Source organism: Procambarus clarkii, chromosome 54 (genome assembly GCF_040958095.1).
Source record: "Procambarus clarkii isolate CNS0578487 chromosome 54, FALCON_Pclarkii_2.0, whole genome shotgun sequence".
Lineage (NCBI taxonomy): Eukaryota > Metazoa > Arthropoda > Malacostraca > Decapoda > Cambaridae > Procambarus > Procambarus clarkii.
Window position 1 is genome coordinate 8,384,321 of NC_091203.1, and position 17,443 is coordinate 8,401,763.

Below are 17,443 nucleotides of genomic sequence, written 5' to 3' on the forward strand. Positions count from 1 at the left end.
TTTAACAATATTTCGATACTTTTTCATTTAGTATCAGGATATGTGATTTGGCCTTCAAATCTCAGAATTTCGCATAATATTGCATTTTAAGCAAGTTTTCTTGCATTTTGTTTCGTACTATAAATCATCGAATTTAGTAATATTTTGACGTTTATCATCCCCCTTTTCCTTCATGTGATATAAACAAAATATCATCGAATTTGGCAATATTTTGCTGTTTTTCCACGTTTTTGTGAATTTCCAGTTTATTGTTATTAATTCATTAAATATACGATAAAAATGACACAAACACATAATTGATTAGATAATAACCTGGAATACTTCATTTTCAATCAACTATTTGTTTCTCGTTAAAATACTGAGTAAGATATTGAAAAGGGGAGAATTTCTGTTTTTATTGCATATATCGACGTTTCAGCCGGAATTGTGCGGTTTTACGTGTACATCTTCCATCGGTAATATAAACGGAAAATCAGGAACATTTTAGTTTATTCTAAAGAAAACACATTGATTTTTATCATTTGTATTGGAAACAACATTGTCATATGTCTTTTCTTGGATCTAAATACTACGAAACCTCGCTTTATGATTTGAAGTTAAAACCTCAAATTTGGTATAATAGTGACTTTTTTCACCTTTTTTTATTGAGTTTTATATTACGTAAATATATTCATTTTTAACAATATTGCGATACTTTTTCATTTAGTATCAGGATATGTGATTTGGCCTTCAAATCTCAGAATTTCGCATAATATTGCATTTTAAGCAAGTTTTCTTGCATTTTGTTTCGTACTATAAATCATCGAATTTAGTAATATTTTGACGTTTATCATCCCCCTTTTCCTTTATGTGATATAAACAAAATATCATCGAATTTGGCAATATTTTGCTGTTTTTCCACGTTTTTGTGAATTTCCAGTTTATTGTTATTAATTCATTAAATATACGATAAAAATGATACAAACACATAATTGATTAGATAATAACCTTAAATACTTCATTTTCAATCAACTATTTGTTTCTCGTTAAAATACTGAGTAAGATATCGAAAAGGGGAGAATTTCTGTTTTTATTGCATATATCGACGTTTCAGCCGGAATTGTGCGGTTTTACGTGTACATCTTCCGTCAGTAATATAAACGGAAAATCAGGAACATTTTAGGTAATTCTAATGAAAACACATTGATTTTTATAATTTGTATTAGAAACAACATTGTTATATGTATTTTCTTGTATCTAAATAATACGAAACCTCGCTCTATGATTTGAAGTTAAAATCCTCAAATATGGTAAAATAGTGACTTTTTTCACGTTTTTCATGTGGTGTGATTTTACGTAAATATATTCGTTTTTACCAATATTTCGATACTGCTTCATGTTTTCTCACGATATGTGATTCGGCCTTAAAATCTCAGTATTTCGCATAATATTGCATTTTAAGCAAGTTTTCTTGCATTTTGTTTCGTACTATACATCATCGAATTTAGCATTATTTTGCGTTTATCATCCCGTTTTCCTTTATGTGATTTAAACAAAATATCATCGAATTAGGCAATATTTTTCCGTTTTTCCACGTTTTTGTGAATTTTCAGTTTTTTGGTATTAATTCATTAAATATACCATAAAAATGATGCAAACACGTAATTGATTAGATAATAAACTTGAATACTTCATCTTCAATCATCTATTTGTTTCTCGTTGAAATTCTGAGTAAGATATTGAAAAGGGGAGAAGTTCGGTTTTTATTGCATATATCGACGTTTCAGGCGGAATTGTGCGGTTTTACGTGTACATCTTCCATCGGTAATATAAACGGAAAATCAGGAACATTTTAGTTTATTCTAAAGAAAACACATTGATTTTTATCATTTGTATTGCAAACAACATTGTCATATGTCTTTTCATGACTCTAAATAATACGAAACCTCGCTTTATGATTCGATGTTAAAACCTCAAATTTGGTATAATAGTGACTTTTTTCACGTTTTTTTTTGAGTTTTATATTACGTAAATATATTCATTTTTAACAATATTTCGATTCTTTTTCATTTAGTATCAGGATATGTGATTTGGCCTTCAAATCTCAGAATTTCGCATAATATTGCATTTTAAGCAAGTTTTCTTGCACTTTGTTTCGTACTATAAATCATCGAATTTAGTAATATTTTGACGTTTATCATCCCGCTTTTCCTTTATGTGAAATAAACAAAATATCATCGAATTAGGCAATATTTTGCTGTTTTTCCACGTTTTTGTGAATTTCCAGTTTATTGGTATTAATTCATTAAATATATATGATAAAAATGATGCAAACACATAATTGATTAGATAATAACCTTAAAAACTTCATTTTCAATCATCTATTTGTTTCTCGTTAAAATACTTGATAAGATATTGAAAAGGGGAGAATGTCTGTTTTCATTGCATATATCGACGTTTCACCCGGATTAGAGCGGTTTTACGTGTACATCTTCCGTCGGTAATATAAACGGAAAATCACGAACATTTTAGTTAATTGTAATGGAAACACATATGGTAAAATAGTGACTTTTTCAGGTTTTTCATGTGGTGTGATTTTACGTAAATATATTCGTTTTTACCAATATTTCGATACTACTTCATGTTGTCTCACGATATGAAATTTGGCCTACAAATCTCAGAATTTCGCAAATGTTGCATTTTTAAGCAAGTTTCTTGCATTTTGTTTCGTACTAAAAATCATCGAATTTAGCAATATTTTGACGTTTATCATCACCTTTTCCTTCATGTGATTTAAATAAAATATCATCGAATTAGGCAATATTTTGCTGTTTTTCCATGTTTCTTTGAATTTTACGAAATTTTTCTTTGAATTTTGAATTTTGAATTTTTTTTGAAAATTTTGAATTTTTCTTTGAAAAATACGAAACCTCACTCTATGATTTGAAGTTAAAATCCTCAAATATTGTAAAATAGTGACTTTTTCACGTTAATCATGTAGTTTGATATTACGTAAATATATTCATTTTTACCAATATTTCGATACTATTTCATGTAGTATCACGATATATGATTTGGCCTTCAAATCTCAGAATTTCGCATAATATTGCATTTTAAGCAAGTTTTCTTGCACTTTGTTTCGTACGAAAAATCATCGAATTTTACAATATTTTGAAGTTTATCATCCCCTTTTCTTTTATGTGATTTAAACAAAATTTCATCGAATTAGGCAATATTTTGCCGTTTCTCCACGTTTTTGTGAATTTTCAGTCTATTGGTATTAATTCATTATATATACGATAAAAATGATGCAAACACATAATTGATTAGATAATAACCTTAAATACTTCATTTTCAATCAACTATTTGTTTCTCGTTAAAATACTGAGTAAGATATTGAAAAGGGGAGAAGTTCTGTTTTTATTGCATATATCGACGTTTCAGCCGGAATAGAGCGGTTTTCGTGTACATCTTCCATCAGTAATATAAACGGAAAATCAGGAACATTTTAGTTAATTCTAATGAAAACACATTGATTTTTTATCATTTGTATTTAAAACAACATTGTCATATGTCTTTTCTTGGATCTAAATAATACGAAACCTCGCCCTATGATTTGAAGTTAAAATCCTCATATATGGTTAAATAGTGACTTTTTTCACTTTTTCATGTAATAATTACTAATTATTATAATTAATAATTATTACATGATATTTGATATTACTTAAATATATTCATTTTTACCAATATTTCGATACTATTTCATGTAGTATCACGATATGTGATTTGGCCTTCAAATCTCAGAATTTCGCGTAATATTGCATTTTAAGCAAGTTCTCTTGCATTTTGTTTCGTACGAAAAATCATCGAATTTAGCAATATTTTGACGTTTATCATCCCTTTTTCCTCTATGTGATTTAAACAAAATATCATCGAATTAGGCAATATTTTGCCGTTTTTCCACGTTTTTGTGAATTTTCAGTTTATGGGTATTAATTCATTATATATATACGATAAAAATGATAAAAACACATAATTGATTAGAAATAAACTTTATATACTACATTTTCAATCAACCATTTGTTTCTCGTTAAAATACTGAGTAGGATATTGAAAAGGGGAGAAGATCGGTTTTTAGATGCAGAGTGATGCAGAGTGAGCCTCTGCATCACTTAAGAGAGTGATGCAGAGGCTGAAGAGAGTGTTGCAGAGGCTCAAGAGAGGGATGCAGAGGCTCAAGAGAGTGATGAATAGGCTCAAGAGAGGGATGCAGAGGCTCAAGAGAGGGATGCAGAGGCTCAAGAGAGTGATGCAGAGCCTCCCTTAAACCTAAACATCCCTCTCTTGAGCCTCTGCATCACTGTCAAGAGCCTCTGCATCCCTCTCTTGTTCCTCTGTATCCCTCACATGAGCCTCTGCATCCCTCTCTTGAGCCTCTGCATCCCTCTCTTGGGCCTCAGCATCCCTCAAGAGGCTCAACAGAGGGATTCAGGGGCTCAAGAGAGGGATGCAGAGGCTCAAGTGAGGGAAGCAGAGGCACAAGAGAGGGATGCAGAGGTTCTTGCGAGTGACGCAGAGGCTCAAGAGAGGGATGCAGAGGCTCTTGGGAGTGATGCAGAGGCTCAAGAGAGGGATACAGAGGCTCAAGAGAGTGATTCGGGGGGCTTACGGGAGTGATGCAGAGGCTTAAGAGAGTGCTGCAGAGGCTTAAGAGAGTGATGCAGAGGCTCAAGCGAGGGATGCATCCCGCTCAAGAGAGGGATACAGAGGCTCAGGAGAGGGATACAGAGGCTCAAGAGAGTGATGCAGAGGCTCAAGAGAGTGATGCAGAGGCTCAGGAGAGTGATGCAGAGGCTCAGGAGAGGGATGCAGAGGCTCAAAAAAATGATGTAGAGGCTTAAGAAAGGGATGTAGAGGCTCAAGAGAATGATGCAGAGGCTCACGAGAGTGATGCAGAGGTTGAAGAGAGGGATGCTGAGGCTCAAGAGAGTGATGCCGAGGATCAAGCGAATGATGCAGAGGCTCTGGAGAGTGATGCAGACGCTTAAGAGTGTGATGCAGAGGGCGAAGAGAATGATGCAGAGGCTCTAGAGAGTGATGCAGAGGCTTAAGAGAGTAATGCAGAGGCTCAAGAGAGTGATGCAGAGGATCAGGAGAGTGATGCAGATCCCCGAGAAAGTGATGCAGAGGCTCAAGAGAATAATTCAGAGGCTCAAGAGAGGGATTAAGATGCCTAAGAGAGTGATGCTGAGGCTAAAGAGAGTGTTGCAGAGGCTCAAGAGAGGGATGCAGAGGCTCAAGAGAGTGATGCAGAGACTCAAGATAGGGATGCATAGGCTCAAGAGAGTGATGCAGAGGCTCAAGAGAATAATTCAGAGGCTCAAGAGAGGGATTAAGATGCCTAAGAGATTGATGCTGAGGCTAAAGGGAGTGTTGCAGAGGCTCAAGAGAGGGATGCAGAGGCTCAAGAGAGTGATGCAAAGTCTCAAGAGAATGATGGAGATGATCAAGAGAGTGATGCAGAGGATAAAGAGAGTGATGCAGAGGCTCAAGAGAGGTATGCAGTGGCTTAAGAGAGTGATGCAAAGGCTCAAGAGAAGGATGCTAAGGCTAATGAGAGGGATGCAGGAGTTCAAGAGAGGGATGCAGAAGCTCAACAAAGGGATGCAGAGGCTTAAGAAAGTGATACAGAGGCTCAAAATAGGGATGCAGAGGCTTAAGAGGGGTGATGCAGAGGCTCAAGAGAGTGATGTAGACGATCAAGAGAGGGATGCAGAGGCTGAAGAGAGTGATGCAGAGACTGAAGAGAGTTATGCAGAGGCTCAAGAGAGTGATACAGAGGCTTACAAGAGTGATGCAGAGGCTCAAGAGAGGGAAGTGGAGGCTCAAGTGAGGGATGCAGAGGCTCAAGAGAGGGATGCAGAGGCTCTTGAGAGTGATGCAGAGGCTCAAGAGAGGGATGCAGAGGCTTAAGAGAGTGATGCAAAGGCTCAGAAGAGGGATGCAGAGGCTGACGAGAGTGATTCAGAGGCTGAAGAGAGAGATCCAGAGGCTTAAGAGAGTGATGCAGAGGCTCACGAGAGTGGTGCAGAGGCTCAAGTGAATGATGTAGAGGCTTAAGAGAGGGATGGAGAGGCTCAAGAGAATGATGCAGAGGCTCAAGAGAGTGATACAGAGGATCAAGAGAGGGATGCAGAGGCCTAAGAGAGTGATGCAGAGGCTGAAGAGAGTGATGCAGAGGCTAAAGATAGTGTTTTATAGGCTCATAAGAGTGATGCAGAGGTTCAAGAGAGTGATGCAGAGGATCAAGAGAGTGATGCAGTCTCAAGACAGTGAAGCAGAGAATCAAGAGAGGGAAGCAGAGGCCTAAGAGAGTGATGCAGAGGCTGAAGCGAGTGATGCAGAGGCTCTAGAGAGTGATGCAGAGGCTCAAGAGTGTGATGCAGAGGATCATGAGAGTGATGCAGAGGCTCGAGAGAGTGATGCAGAGGCCTCAAGAGAGGGATTCAGAGGCTTAAAAGAGTGATGCAGAGGCTGAAGAGAGTGTTGCAGAGGCTGAAGAGAGAGATGCAGAGGCTCAAGCGAGTGATGCACAGGCTCAAGAGAGGGATGCAGAGGCTCAAGAGAGGGATGTAGAGGCTCAAGAGAGCGATGCAGAGGCTCAAGAGAGTGATGCAGAGGCTCAAGAGAGGGATGCAGAGGCTGAAGAGAGTGAATTAGAGGCTCAAGAGAGGGATGTAGAGGCTCAGGAGAGTGATGCAGAGGCTCAAGAGAGTGATTCAGATGCTTGCGAGTGTGATGCAGAGGCCTCAAGAGAGGGATTCCGAGGCTTAAGAGAGGGATGCAGAGGCTCAAGATAGGGATGCAGAGGCTCAAGAGAGGGATGCAGGGGATCAAGAGGGGGATGTAGAGGCTCAAGTGAGAGATGCAGAGGCACAAGTGAGGGATGCAGAGGCTCTTGAGAGTGATGCAGAGGCTCAAGAGAGGGATGCAGAGGCTTAAGCGAGTGATGCAAAGGCTCATGAGAGGGATGCAAAGACTCATGAGAGGGATGCAGAGGCTCATGAGAGGGATGCAGGAGTTCAAGAGAGGGATGCAGAGGCTCAAAACAGTGATTCAGAGGCTTACGAGAGTGATGCAGTGGCTTAAGATAGTGAAGCAGAGGCTTAGGAGAGGGATGCAGAGGCTTAAGAGAGTGATGCAAAGGCTCAGGAGAGGGATGCAGAGGGTCATGAGAGGGATGCAGGAGTTCAAAAGAGGGATGCAGAGGCTCAAAAGAGTGATTCAGATGCTGACGAGAATGATGCAGAGGCTTAAGAGAGTGATGCAGAGGCTTAAGATAGGGATGCAGAGGCACAAGAGAGTGATGCAAAGGCTCAGGAGAGGGAAGTGGAGACTAAAGTGATGGATGCAGAGCCACAAGAGAGGGATGCAAAAGCTCTTGAGAGTGATGCAGAGGCTCAAGAGAGGGATGCAGAGGCTTAAGAGAGTGATGCAAAGGCTCAAACGAGGGATGCAGAGGCTGAAGAGAGTGATTCGGAAGGCTGAAGAGAGAGATGCAGAGGCTTAAGAGAGTGATGCAGAGGCTCAAGAGAGTGATGCAGAGGTTCAAGTGAATGATGTAGAGGCATAAGAGAGGGATGCAGATGCTCAATAGAATGATGCAGAGGCTCATGAGAGTGATGCAGAGGATCAAGAGAGGGATTCAGAGGCATAAGTGAGAGGTGCAGAGGCTGAAGAGAGTGATACAGAGGCTCAAGATAGTGATGTAGAGGCTCAAGAGAGTGATGCAGAGGTTCAAGAGAGTGATGCAGAGGATCAAAAGAGTGATGCAGAGGATCAAGTGAGTGATGCAGAGGATCACGAGAGGGAAGCAGAGGCTTAAGAGAGTGATGCAGAGGCTGAAGAGAGTGATGCAGAGGCTGTAGAGAGTGATGCAGAGGCTCAAGAGAGTGAGGCAGAGGCTCAATTGAGTGATGCAGAGGATCATGAGAGTGATTCAGAGGCTCGAGAGAGTGACGCAGAGGCCTTAAGAGAGAGATTCAGAGGATTAAAAGAGTGATGCAGAGGCTGAAGAGAGTATTGCAGAAGCTCAAGAGAGGGATGCAGGGGCTCAAGAGAGGGATGCAGAGGGTAAAGTGAGGGATGCATAGGCACAAGAGAAAGATGCAGATTCACTTGGGAGTGATGCAGAGTTTTAAGATAGGGATGCAGAGGCTCAAGAGAGGGATGCAGAGGCTCAAGTGAGGGATGCAGATGCACAAGAGTGGGATGCAGAGGCTCTTGAGAGTGATGCAGAGGCTCAAGAGAGGGATGCAGAGGCTTAAGAGAGTGATGCAAAGGCTCAAGAGAGGGATGCAGAGGCTCATGACAGGGATGCAGGGGTTCAAGAGAGGGATGCAGAGGCTCAAGAGAGTGATGCAGAGGATCAAGAGAGTGATGTAGAGGCTCAAGAGAGTGATGCAGAGGATCTAGAGAGTGAAGCAGAGGCATAAGAGAGTGATGCAGGAGCTGAAGAGAGTGATGCAGAGGCTCTAGAGAGTGATACAGAGGCCCAAGAGAGTGATGCAGAGGCTCAAGAGAGTGATGCAGAGGCTTGAGAGAGGGATGCAGGGGCTCAAGAGAGTGATGCAGAGGCTCAAGAGAGGGATGCAGAGGCTTAGGAGAGTGATGCAAAGGCTCAAGAGATGGATGCAGAGGCTCAAGAGAGGGATGTAGAGGCTCAAGTGAGGGATGCAGAGGAACAAGAGAGGGATGCAGAGGCTCTTGAGAGTGATGCAGAGGCTCATGAGAGGGATGCAGAGGCTTAAGCGAGTGATACAAAGGCTCAAAAGAGGGATGCAGAGGCTCATGAGAGGGATGCAAGAGTTCAAGAGAGGGATGCAGAGGCTCAAGAGAGTGATTCAGAGGTTTACAAGAGTGATGCAGAGGCTTAAGAGAGTGATGCGTAGGCTTACGAGAGGGATGCAGGGGCTCAAGAGGGGATGCAGTGGCACAAGAGAGAGCCCAGCAAACACAAATCATCTACACAACGTTCGCCTATCTCTTCCCATAGGTGTGGGAATGATTTGCATTGAGAATGGTGCAGGAGAGCCTTTGAGAAACTTTTACTCAAAAAATCCAAACACAAAGGTTTAATTATAAATTGTTTTTCTACAATTATTTTCTTCCAAATGTAAAACAAATAGTTTTTACATGTTTAAATATAAAATTTATGGTGTTTTTTTTGTAAAATTCATTAATAAATTGTGAATGATATATATTGGCTGAGTGAAACCTTTAAAATCCATTTAGTTATAATTTGAACAGAAAAAAGTAGTTTTCCAAATTTTCTAAAAATCGCTCTTTTTAACACAATTTGACTCCTTATGCATTCCACTAAACACTATATCATGTTTAAATATATAATTTATGTATTATTCCCTAAAATAATTTATATAAATTATATAAGTTGCTGAAAAGTGGTGTTAAAGATTCTGAAAACTTTTTGTTGTGTTATAATTGGAATGTTCTTTTTAACTATGTCTCAAGTTCACAGTTTATCAAACAAGAATATTAACATTCGTCAACTCTTAAAATCTTATATGTTATCTTGCTGGTGCAAAATGGGTGAATCTTTAGGAACAGCTATAGTATCTATATATCACAAATGGTGTTTTCCCTAACTCAAACAATGTAGGGTTTATTATTTTACACATATTTCTAATGACTCTTAGATGTTTACATTCTCTGAAGTATAATTGTGAAGGCTGTGTCCATCACTCTCAACACAGATTCTTAAACTCCTCTCTGCAGGTTCAACTATATAATTAGTTTCCATTTTGAATCTCCATGGACATTTGTATCCAAAATGAAACCAATGTGGTTTCCTTCAGCGCCTTCAGCCAGCACATTTGCTCATTCATTTCCACAGATTCCAACATGGTAGGGGATTTACAGAAATTTGTATATTCATATTGTTATATATTAAAAATATGAATGCAGTTCAATATGATAAGACAAATACATGAGTTTATGATAAATTCGTTTTCTGTGATATACCATTGATATGCTCTTTTTTTCTTTAAACGGCAGACTAAACTAAAGTGCTCACATCAACAGATTTGATGTATAAATGGTCAACGCTCAACAGAGTTGTCATGTTCACAGAAAATGGTACCATCCGTTTTCTATGTGCGGCGGCTGGGACGCCAGAGAGAGAGACAGAAGGTAAACAAGAGCGTACAGGACGCCCGCCAAGCTTGGTAGCTACTAGTCATGTAATCATATTAAGTATTAAAGTCAGTAACCAAGTCATGACTTTACATCAACCCTACAACCAAGACTTCCTCAGTAACACACAAACACCACATTGGCGACGAGGATGAACTGTGAACGCAGGTATTTGTTCAGTTTCAAACACAAGGGAGAAGCATGCTGCCTGGAGGAGGAAGAGAAGCTGTGAGCGCCATACCCGATGCTGTATGCTAACCGATGCTGTGTGCTAACCAATGCTGTGTGCTAAACGATGCTGTGTGCTAACTAATGCTGTGTGCTACCCAAGCTGTGTGCTACCCAAGCTGTGCTGAAGAAACTGTGTACTGAGGAATCTGCCGACGTTGTGTACGAAACGACGCTTTGATGTGTACAAAACCTGATGTTTTGGTTACGAAACGACGCTTCGTGCTACAAAATTCATCACACTGAACTGACTGCTGTACCAACTGCTGCACCAACTGCTGTACCAACTGCTGTACCAACTGCTGTACCAACTGCTGTACCAACTGCTGTACCAACTGCTGACAACTGCTGTGCTGCTGTGAGTAGGAACAACACATGTACACAAGGGCTAGGTAAGAAGTCAGTTGCTGCTATATTGTGCACTGTTGTGAACTTTTGCATTAAAATGCTTGTGTGCTTTGCAAAATTAAAGTAATTACAGTGAATTCTTGACTAACATATTCAGTGCAGTAAGTGTTCAATATTCTGAGGAACATTTAAGTGATAAGTTACATTTATTCAGTAAAAATGGCAAATATACCTCAGTTTCCTGCATTTGATCCTGACTGTGACCAGACAAACCTGTCACAGAGGTGGGTCAAATGGCTTAAAAAGTTTGAAAATTTGTTGATAGTTTCTGACATCAAAAGTGCTGAAAGAAAGCGTGCCTTTCTACTTCATTATGCAGGTGATAGAGTTTGTGACATCTTTGACACACTGAAAGACACTGGTGGTGCCAAAGATTATGACACTGCCAAAGCCAAACTAACAGAGCATTTCAAACCAAGGCAAAATACTGCAATGGAAATTATGCATTTCAGGAGAGCAAAACAACTCTCTAATGAAACTGTGGATCAATACCACACACGTCTGCAGGGTTTAGCAGCCCATTGTGAGTTTGCTGATGTTGACAAAGAAATCAAACAGCAAATAATTGAAACATGCACATCTACACGTCTCCGTCGAAGAGCTCTAGAACTTGTTGATGATGACAGTTCTCTTACCAAGATACTGGATATGGCTCGTCGAATGGAAGATGCTGCACGTGATGCTCGTGTCATGGAGTGCAGTGCTAATAACGGTTCTGCCACTGTTACTAACAGTGATGAGGTACGTAAGGTTCAGGGAGGACACCGTGATCAAAGAAGATATCATGGCAAACCTAACAGTAAATTTAGCCGAGAACTACGTCACAACTGGGGTCAAGGAACAAGGCTCAAGCAGTCACAACGACCCACATCAGAGGGTGTCAACAAAAAATGTTACAATTGTGGAGGAGACTACCCACACCAAGATAATGTTTGTCCTGCTCAAGGTAAGAAGTGCTATGAGTGTGGAAAACTAGGTCATTTTGGTGCTATGTGTCGTTCCGCACTAAAGAAACCACAGTCAATGAATAAAAGCACTGTACGAGGATCAGGTCATAGGGGTCGAGGTGGTAAACACGATATTGCACCTCATATCCAGAATGTTAATAATGTACAAGACAACATTTCATTACAACCAGTCTCAGATGACAGTGAATGTGATTATACTTCTGGAGTACAATCAATCACAGAATGGAATGATCTTCCAAACAACCCAGAGACATGTGTATACATTGCTGGTATTTGTCTCAAAGTTCTCATTGACACTGGATCAAACATTGATACCATTGCTGAGTGCCACTATGAGAAATTTAAAAAACAGTTCCCAAAGCTTGAGAACTATAATGGCAAAGCCACTGCCTATGCTTCAAAGGTAGCCTTGCCAGTGATTGGAACTTTCACTGCAGAGATTAAGTCAAAGAATGCAATGCTCATTACTACATTCCATGTTGTTAGGAATGCAAAGGAGTCTTTACTCAGTTACAAGACTTCAACCAAATTGGGGCTACTTCAGCTTTCTAATGCTGTAGCAGTGGAATCTGCAAACAATGTTGATGGTATTGTTGCTGAATTTTCTGATCGATTTAAATCCATAGGTTGTTATACTGATAGCAAAGTACATCTGCATATCAACCCAGATGTAATTCCAGTTGCCCAACCACATCGCCGACAACCATTCCATACTCGCAAGAAAGTTGATGCCGAACTGGATAGGCTGATGGAACTAGATATCATTGAACCAGTAACAGGCCCAACACCATGGGTAAGCCCAATTGTCACTCCACCAAAGCCGAAGAATCCAGATGAGATACGCATTTGTGTGGACATGCGTGTTCCCAACAAGGCAATAATGCGTGAACGCCATCCTACACCGACTGTAGATGATATGATCTACCGCTTGAATGGTGCAACTGTATTCAGCAAGTTAGATTTAAACAAGGGCTATCATCAGCTTGAACTTGATGAGGAGAGTCGATTCATCACAACGTTTACGACACATCGAGGTCTGTATAGGTACAAGCGCCTGAGTTTTGGTGTTAACAGTGCTGCCGAGGTATTCCAGCACATCATCAGCCAGGTATTGCAAGACATACCTAATGCTGACAACATGTCTGATGACATCATTGTTTATGGCCGTACCCAAGCTGAACACGACAAAGCTCTTCGTGCAACATTGCAACGCTTACGAGAAAAGAATTTGACGCGAAGCCGAGCAAAGTGTGAGTTCAATCAACATAAAATTGAATTCTTTGGACATGTACTTAGTGACAAAGGTCTGTCTCCAGATCCTAAGAAAGTTGCAGATATCAAGAATGCTGCACCTCCTTCAACGTCCACTGAAGTACATAGTTTTCTGGGAATGGCAAACTACTGTTCTCGCTTCATTCCAGATTTTGCTACCATTACAAAGCCTCTACGTGAGCTCCTGAAGAAAAATGCATCATGGTACTGGAGCGATATCGAGCAAAATGCATTTGATGCTGTGAAAGATGCACTAGTAGAGAATGCGACTGCTGCATACTTTGATCCATCAATGGACACTGAGTTAACGGTGGATGCTAGTCCTGTTGGTTTAGTTGCTGTTTTAGCCCAACACAAACCTGGTCAACCAGATTCCCGAGTAGTAATTGCCTACGCCAGCCGTTCTCTCACAGATGTTGAGCAACGATACAGTCAGACAGAGAAGGAAGCTCTTGCTCTTGTATGGGGCTGTGAACACTTCAATGTGTATCTGCTTGGTGCGCCCTTCACCACGATGGTCACTGACCACAAACCGTTGGAGACCATCTTCAATAATCCAAAGTCCAAACCACCAGCTCGCATTGAGAGATGGGCTCTTCGTCTGCAACCATACAACTTTACGGTGAAATACAAGCCGGGTGCAGGCAATCCCGCTGATTACATCAGTCGACATCCTGCCAACAGTTTCACCATCACCAAGCATCAGCATATTGCCGAGGAATATGTACACTCTGTAACCTGTGATGCAGTCCCTAAGGCTCTTACTCTTGATGAAATCCGTACTGCAACCCTAGAGGACCCAACTCTGCAAGCAACAGTGGATGCATTGACTAAGAAAAAGTTTCCACGCATCCCACCCTCAGGAGTTGACCAAGATGCATTCAAAGCACTTGAACGCATCCAGACAGAATTAAGTGTTACGCAACAACGCGACACTGTGCTGCGAGGTACTCGTATCGTGATTCCAGCTGTTCTCCAGCAACGTGCTCTGAAGCTTGCACATCAAGGACACCAAGGTCTTGTTAGGACGAAACAGCTGCTACGAGAAAAGGTGTGGTTTCCTGGCATTGATCGTCAAGCAAAGGATATGCATGATGCCTGTGTCCCTTGCCAAGCTGCAGTGGATACTTCAAGACCAACACCTCTACAACCTTCACCACTACCTGCTGCACCATGGACGGAAGTATCAATGGACTTCTGCGGACCACTACCAACTGGAGAGTACTTGATGGTAGTCATTGATGATCACTCACGTTATCCAGAAGTAGAAATCATCAATTCCACATCTGCAAAGGCCGTCATCCCGAAACTTGACAAGATCTTTTCAAACTTTGGCATTCCTGAAGTTGTCAAGACGGACAATGGACCGCCATTCAATGGACAAGACTTCGTCAACTTTGCTGAGCATATTGGATTCAAAGACCGCCGTGTGATGCCACTACATCCTCAAGCAAATGGAGAAGTTGAGAGATTCATGCAACCTCTCATGAAAGCGGTACGCTGTGCTCATGCCGAAGGACGATCCTGGAAACAAGCTATGTATGCTTTTCTCAGGAACTACCGTGCAACACCACATGGAACACTGGGCAAGTCGCCTGGCGAACTTTTATTTGGACGTCCTATGAGAATCGCACTACCCGTCATGCCAGCCGAGGTAACGGATAAACGTCTCGCTCAGAAGGATGCACTAGCCAAGGGCAAAATGAAAATTGCTCATGATCAACGTGCAAAGGAACAGTTCATAAAGGTTGGTGACACTGTTCTCGTTAAAAAGAAAAAAGATGGAAAGTTAGATATGCCGTATGATACAAAACCATATAAAGTGATTAGTGTAAAAGGAACTATGGTAACAGCTAGTAATAGAGATCATAGTATAACACGTAATATGGCTTATTTCAAAGTGATTCCAACTAGTGTAGAAAATGATGAAGTGCAAAGTCGTGCAAAAGAAAAAGAAAAAAATAGTTATAACCCGACAAACAATTCATCAAGGGATGTTATTCCATTTAAGGACTCTCGTCCTAAACGTCATGTTAAACGCCCTACACGATTTGATGATTAATTGTGTTCCTATGTAATGAAAAGTATTTACTTATTATGCTAAACTAAATTTAATATTGTTTGAATAATGCAGATATCTCATTCAATATTTTGTAACTTTGTATTACAGTTTCTTTCATGTTTGTTTAACATTGCATATGTATTTTTAACATTGAAATCCTTTGTGGAAAAGATTAAGTTGTTTAAATTCTTTGTGTGCTTAATTAATGTTAAATGTATGCAGTATCTCTTGATATGGTAATAACTTACTTTGTGTCAATAACTTTGCTTTGTGCTACAAGCATGGTAGACATCCTGTATTCATTCTTTTTAAAGAAAAGGAGGGATGTCATGTTCACAGAAAATGGTACCATCCGTTTTCTATGTGCGGCAGCTGGGACGCCAGAGAGAGAGACAGAAGGTAAACAAGAGCGTACAGGACGCCCGCCAAGCTTGGTAGCTACTAGTCATGTAATCATATTAAGTATTAAAGTCAGTAACCAAGTCATGACTTTACATCAACCCTACAACCAAGACTTCCTCAGTAACACACAAACACCACAAGAGTTAGTATGAATGTATTAGTATAAATCTTACTTGTCTCATTGTTAATTCACATTCAATGTCAACTTGTGGTTTTGATGTGGCACGTTTGGCCAAGACACCCCACCCCATTATGCACCCCATACCCATCTTGTGGGCGGTTGTGGAAAGGGTTACAGAGGCACATAATGGGCTTAGGGACTGAACCCCACAATTCATTTAGCTAAGCAAGTTACAATCTTGATGAGCTAGTTACAAAATTCAATATAAGTCATCACATCAACAATGGGTTCGAGATCGACCTCAAGTACAGGTTCTAAATTAACACTTTCCTGGATTTTCGGGCGTTTTCCCTAACCGCTTGTCGGATCACGACGTAAATTTACGGTGTGGTTTAAAATATTTGTAAAAAATCCAGTTTAAATCCGATTTACTTGGGGTTTGTTTCAAACTCCGCGCCATGAAATTCCTGTTCTCTCGGGTAGGCCGCAAGTCACGTCGGCCTACTGGGTCACGTGACAGGCCCATTGTTTTGTTGTCACGTGCAGCAATCGGATCTCTCTCCCCTCGGCTCTCCCCTCACCCAACCTACACAATGCAGACACAAAGAAAGTTCAGAAAAGAAAACGAGTTCGCAGGGCAGATGGAACAGTAAGACTACAGCAGGTTGTGGTGAACAAACCACAGGCAATTGTTGACTACAATAAGTTCATGAAGGGTGTTGACCACTTTGATCAAATGGTAAAGTATTACCATTTCGCCAGGAAATGTCACAAGTGGACCAAGAACATAACATTTTATTTCTTGCAAATGGCATTGCAAAACGCTTATGCATTGTACAAGGCCAACACAGATGGTCGAAGGAAACTAACTCTGCTCTAGTTCCATGAAGTTGCTATTTGGTCTTTATTGAAATTTGACAAGGCAGAGTGGCCTGCAACAACTACACCATCTCCACATCTAGTTCATGCTCCAGACATAAATCATGACACTGGTCCTGTGTATCCTGCTGCTGACCCGTCAACACCTGGCTCGTCGGGTGTAAGGCGCCCTCTCTTCACGTCTACACCTAGTGCTGAAGCTGAATCTGATGAAGATAATTCATATTCCACATTAGTGTTTGAAAACAATAGTGAAAGCGACGATTCAGACAGTAGTTTATTGCCAACCCAGAGACAACAGCGACGTGTTGTTATAGCAGAGACTCGCCTGAACTATAAATTGAAACATGAGCTGGTAAAAATCCCCAAACGTCGCAGGTGTGAAGTGTGTTCAAAGTCGGGTATCAGGAAGGAAACTGGTATAGCGTGCAAAACATGCGATGTTCCACTTTGCGTCATACCTTGTTACACCACTTATCACAGGAAAAGGGTGTATTGGGTGGACAAGAAATAACCACCTACATCAGCTTCACTCCACCTAGGAACATCTATTGAGCAACTTCAGGAATCAGTACCTGAAGGAGATGGAGTGGAGATAAAATGCTCAACTTATTTTACTACAATCGTCTTTGCTTTGTTAAGTACACATAATTGTCTTAGATTGTTTCAGTATTATAGTCTATTTTCTTAGGAATATTTTGATACCTAAATGAGAACTGTAGCACGAAAACTAAAGTAAGTATACACGAAACAAGAGAAACTTTTTTTGTGGGTGTTGCGGGTGTGAGTTGGAGTGTCAAGAGCGGGTTCCGGTTGTGTGTTTTCCGTCATCTCTACAGCTGTGAATTCCAAGGAATTGTATTTGATATGCATATGTCTGTGTAAGGAATTTTATTCCGAACACTATACAAA